This window comes from Erithacus rubecula (genome assembly GCF_903797595.1).
Source record: "Erithacus rubecula genome assembly, chromosome: 2".
NCBI classification, from domain to species: Eukaryota; Metazoa; Chordata; class Aves; order Passeriformes; family Muscicapidae; genus Erithacus; species Erithacus rubecula.
Window position 1 is genome coordinate 94,220,245 of NC_136685.1, and position 6,000 is coordinate 94,226,244.

The window sequence follows — 6,000 nt, forward strand, 5'->3', positions numbered from 1 at the left end:
CAGGATTAAATTCAGTTGTAAAACCAACCAGCCATCCAATCAAAGAGTTAAAAAGGAGAAGGAGTACTGAAAGCTTGTATGTAGCCTGATAGATGTAATAGAAGAGTGGTATTGCGAAATTGGGACTGTTCCCAGGGTGAAAGGCTTGGGAGTCTGCAAGTCAGTAAATATGAATTTAGGATTATTTTTAAGAGCCCTAGTGACTTAGTAGTTGCACCACAGGGATAAGTTTATAACACAGCACCTGGACAAAGTCCCCCCAGGGTGCAGTTTTCTGAAGGAATACAACCTCTGCCCTGCTCCTGTGGCCCAGCTGTGCTTGTGTCAGTGTTAAACATGCACTATTGTGGTCCTGACTGGCCATGGAGACACCTGCTGATCCACCTGTCTGTGTCTCTGCAGCAGACAGATAAAAACCCTGCCTCCTTTTGTGCTTTGGAGCAGTTGTGTGAGCCTCTTCTAATGGAGATTGGCATCCTGGTGCTGTAGTGCTGTTCTGGTGTTTGAAATGTTTTCAGAAGAATCAGTGTTACAAACACTTTGAGCAGTTTTCATGAATTCTGATCCTGCTGACAATTCCTGGATCATCCCCATGGACATCCAGCCTCTGTTGTGTAGCAGAGATGATTGTTTTCTCTAAATGCAGAGTCAGACCCAAAGCCTGTGTGTAGTCACAGCCAGATCCAAGGGTATTGCTGACATTAGCTCTGACTCTCTTGGCCTAAGCCCACACAATTTAGATGGCTTTTACAAATTTTACTGGACTCCAGCTGCCACGGCACTGACAAGGATGTGCAGCAAGGATCATCTCACCAGGAACAGAGGAACATGTGTTGGGAGAGAGCACTTCTAATCCTCACACTGATGCTGCTATCACCTCCTTACTAATCTTTGGGAAGTTGATTTTGGCAGGGCTGTGCAGAAGGCAAGGTGGAAAGGAGGTTCCCTGGAGGTTTGGCAGTGGTGGGAAGCACTGCCTGACACTGGAGCTGGGGGAGGGCAAGGTGGATGGGTTCACAAGATGTGCAGGTGGGAGGCTGGGGAGTAACCAAAGACAATTCAGATGATTTGAGCATTCAAACACTTGCACCCAGGTGTACAGAAAGCCTGGGTGGATCCCAGATCAGCACCCTGTACTTAGAGAGGGGATTTATTTTTGAGTGATAGCTGATCCAGTGCTTGAAGTGACGCAGAACACCGTAGGAAAAAGAATTTGCTTATCTGGTCACAACATACTTTCACTTCTGTTAATGGAACTGTTACAGAGTGGCAGTGGATTATTCAGAGCCCTGGATGTGAAACCTTGATTTGGACACGGCCCATGTGTGGATAACAGGCATGGCTTGTCCTGTCCCTGCAGCTGTGTGCTGCCAGGGTGTGCACTGCTGGGTCTGCAGTGGATCCTCAGCGTGAAGGATCGCACTCATTGCATCTTGAAATTGATTTTCTCCTACAGAAAGCTGTTTGAAGCAAAAACCAATTTGGTTTGTATAAACTACATTAGAGATAAGAAGATATCCCTCAGAGTGCATAAGATCGCCTTTGAAGACGTTTTCACCCTACTGTGAGTAACAAGTCACACAATAAAAATAATTTCTTACAGCTGATCTGATCTCCACCCATCCATGAGCTAGCTCTGAAATGAGATAAACCTATCTCCTTTAATTCAGGACAGGTGTATCACATTCCCCAATCATATTTCAGAGACTAGGGAGGCCTGGTTGTGTTAACACTGAGCATATAAGCAGGGCAAGTAGGCAGCTTTATCTACTTTGAGGGACTGGCCTTATAAATAAGGTGCTGAACTGCTCCCACTGATCTCTGGGCTGGTCTGTGAGGTTCCACCTGTGCTGCTGCCCAGTAAGGAGTGGCTCTGGAGGGTCACCTGTGTGGCTTCCTTTTCTTTCTTAATAGTTTTGGTATCTTGGATCTTCTGTCTGTTTCAGTCATTCCAGTCTCCTCCTCAGTTGGTTCCTGATTGTTTAGATAGTGTGTTAGTCAACCTACAGAAAATGTGCTTTAAAGGGAAAAGCAGCAAGGAAAAAAAGATAAACATGACAAACCCACCACTTTTTCCTCCTTCCCTTCTCCCAGAGTCTTGGCCTTTTGTAATAGGTATCCCTGATGTGTGCTAGCATCTAATTTATAGGGTATCCAAGAGATCTATCCAAGGAAGATACTGGTGGATTTGCAGTCCAGTTCTGGGCTGGAGCCATCCCTTCTCTTCCCTTAGCACAAGGTTGTCAGCTCCAGTTCTAGCACTGGGTACATTTTGTGGGTCCTGTGTTGCTGTTTTCCCTCAGCACAAGTGTCAGCTTGGCTCAGGAACACTGGGAAGTTTCTCCAAACAGGAGCAGGTGGATTCCAAGCAAGAGATGCCAGCTCAGGTTGTCCATGAGACTTCAGGGGGAAAGTATTCTGGTGGGCCAGGCCTGGAGCAAGCACTGGTTGTTCAGCAGGGAGCAGGGTGACATTCACAACTGGGCTTGTTGCTTTTGATGGCAGAAAGCAAATCTGGTGGTTTGGCTGCATGTAGCTGTGAAATGAAAGGTGCTGTGTTCATGTATCACAGTAATTAATGGCAGTTGTCAAAAGGTGCCTGAGAACACAAGCATCCAGAAGGGAAAGGAAAAATCTGTGGTGCCTCAACTGAATTTTGTAAGAAGTTACTGGACTGGGGAAAGAAAAAGAACACATTCTTAACCTGACTTCAGCTTTTTGTGGTAAGTGATGATGGCAGCAGTGGTGGGTGCAGATGTGCAGGAAGGGACTGTGTGCCATCCAGTCTGTGATTGGAAAGGGTAGCCCTGGGCTGCCTTGATGTGAGGCAATGGAGAGTTCAGAGCTCTGCTTGCTCTCTCAGGTGTCCTGCATGCTCAGGAGTGCAGGGCTGTGCCCCCCTGGTTGTGCTGCACCTTCCCTGCCTGGCATGACATTCCTGCTCCAGTCCCAGCACAGTTACCTTTGGTGGGACCCCATGGAGTGAGCTGTGCCTGGAGCATCCTGCAGTTGTTGGCATATTATCAGCTAATTTAAAATTACTCACACAAACCCTTATCAGTGCATGAGACCAAAGGGTGTTAGTGGGCATAATGACAAGGAAGGTTTTATGAACCACTTCATGAAGCCAAATCCTCAGGAGCTATTGAGGCTGTAATTAGATTTGAGGATAATAAGATTTTTTTTTTTCCTTTCTTCTTCTTTTTTATTTTTTTCCCCCTCTTTCTTTCTGGTAACAAATCAAGGGAAAAATTGGAGCTCTCAGTTCATTCTTGTGTATTCAGAGTGTGGCTGCAGGCTCTACTCAGTAACACAAAGGGATTACAACTTGATATCAAGTAGCCTGGGAGAAGTGTGAGCATGAAAGTACAGGGACATGTTTTGCTCTAGACCATGTGGATCCCTTATGGATGTGCCTGGAAAAGGCCTCCCAAGCCTTAGGAGCGATTAATAACAAAATCAACTAATAACAAGATCTGCAATGTGAAGAGAAAACAAAATGCTGGCTAGTTATGGGGAGAAAATGAGCAAAGCAGCAGGGGACATGCTAATCGAGTCTGATTCATGTCGTCTCTATAATCTCAGCTAAAGTTTCAACAGCCCAGGAAGATGAATTACCCACTCTAACCAACACAGGGATCAGCATGGGGTTTATTAGAAGCAGGCTATCATTTAACAATGTCAGGAGTGTATTTATTATTAATAAGCAGTAGACTCCACAGTCTAAATGGAAAACCATCACTCCTCCTTAGACACCAAACAAGGTATGTTCATAAAGCCAAATGGCCAATACATTGTATTGCCTGAACACAAATACACACTCTGCTTTACTGGACCTCAGGGCTTCCTTTGTTTAGCTACAGACTAATAAACCAAAGTGCTTGAAGCTACTGGAGGACAAAGCTGTTCACCATATGCTAATTTTGACTCTCAAAACTCCCTGATGGCTTCACTCCTGTGAAGAAAGAAACCAGAGAAAGAATTCTGGGTTCAGAAGGATTGGTTAAAAGTGGATGCTTATGGGCCAGGGTACAAAACCCTCTGAAAGAAATTCTGCCTTCCAATATGCACTGCATGTACTTTCAGCTCAGTGGTTGCTCAGCCCTTTTTCCTCAAGCCCAATGCCTTTATCTATAAGAAGATCAATCAGTAAAATGTCTGGTAATACACAGTGAACATTTTGGTTTCATTCATTGCCACATTAAGATACCCAGTATGGAAGCATAAATAATACAGTTCAAGTAAACTACCACTTAATGTAGTAATATTTCAAAATGCATTTCTGGGAAAGGCTTGGGGCTGGCCATGTTTTCAGTCTAACTTTGCAAATCCAGAGTATTTCTGGACCAACAAACATACAATACTCTAAACCTATAGCATGGCCAAGGAACTCTTACATTTTGCAGTTCTGTTCTTGCTGCATAGTCAAACAGCAATCACAGAAACCATCTTCTGGTCTAAATGTGGGAAAGAATTCCTGGGCACAGCCTTCTTAGTGATGAGATGTGACTGGACTGTGGGCTGCCACAATTGGCTTTGAACATCACAAAAAAAGTATCTTTTGTTTGCAATTTATGAGGCCTTATCAGCCATATTTTTAACATGCCCTCCTAATGGCACTTGAAATGTGACAAGGTGGATTTTAAAAATTTAGAAGCCAAACTGCAGAATGAACTGAGAGCTGAGTCAGGGATGGAGAAAATACATCAGACTAATTTTTTCACCTTTTTTTATCAGCTATCTGGGAATACCTGATTTCAGAGGTTTAATATTACAGAAATTTCTTAACATTTCATGTCATTTTAAATTAGTTAATTTCTCAGATTAGGGATTTGTGAACATACTAGACTAGAAATGCAGGATATAGATTATGCAGAGTTAATGCTGATCTTTAAACCTGCTCTTCATCAGAAGTTTCTTTGTAAAAAGAAAAATGAACCAGTTGACTTTCCTGTTCCTCATTATCTTGCACTTGGAAAGGGAAATACTAAATGTCCATTGAATCTTATTTGCAACTCTGAAGCCCATCTTTGCATCTTGCTCTGTGAGATATCTTTGGCTGGGGCATGGATCTGGAGGGTCTTGCTGTAACAAGACTTTTTCAGTTCTCTTCACCTTCAGTATTCAATTTGTCCATTCGCATTTAAAGTCCTTTTGTGTTTCATTGCCATTCCCATCAGCTGCTTCTACTGCTGTCACTGTTCCCTGCATTTCCCATAACCATTATCCCTGATCAAGTCATAAAAGCAGGTATGATACCATCTCCACAGGAATGATTTTCATCTAGGTGTGATGAATACCTCTTGCACTGCAATAGCTTGGATTCGAGCCATGCATAATTTTTGCATTAATTATGTCATTACTGTTTAATTGCTGCAATTAGCAGCATCACTTTCTCTGAGCCATCACTGTCATCCTGTGGCCTCCACATTATAGCAGGATCCCACCTGTTGGGGCACCCTCTGCTGATGTATGGGGTGGCTGTGTAGTGTCAAGAAGCTGTGCTCACCTGACCACAGGAAAGGGAATATCTGAGCCAATTCTCTTCTTTGTGAAAGCACCTAAAACCCTGCAAGGTGACCTGCAAAATGGTGCCTCTCTGAAATGTTTCTTTTTAATGTCCTTTTTCTGTAGCTTCAGATGGCTACACAAAGTACAGGAAATACAGAATAAGGTCTCAGCCTGAATTTTAAGGAGCTTCATAAACTCAATTTATATGCCATCATGACAATAAGTGCACCTGGAGGTGACAGGCACGTTGTTTAGGAAATAAAGGCCAGGCTGGGGCTGTGTGTCAGGAGGCAGGCTGGTGTGGCCACTCTTCAAAAGCACTGTAGCTGGTCACCTCATGCAGAAAGGGATTCAGTTCATGGCTATTAGGGTGATGTTTATGGAAGATCTGAGTGCTTCCTACTGTCTGGTGAAAATACTAAACAGTGGACTAATGAAAGGAGTGTCACCTGGGAGTGCTTGAGGAACCTACCCCCTGCTGCATGTGCA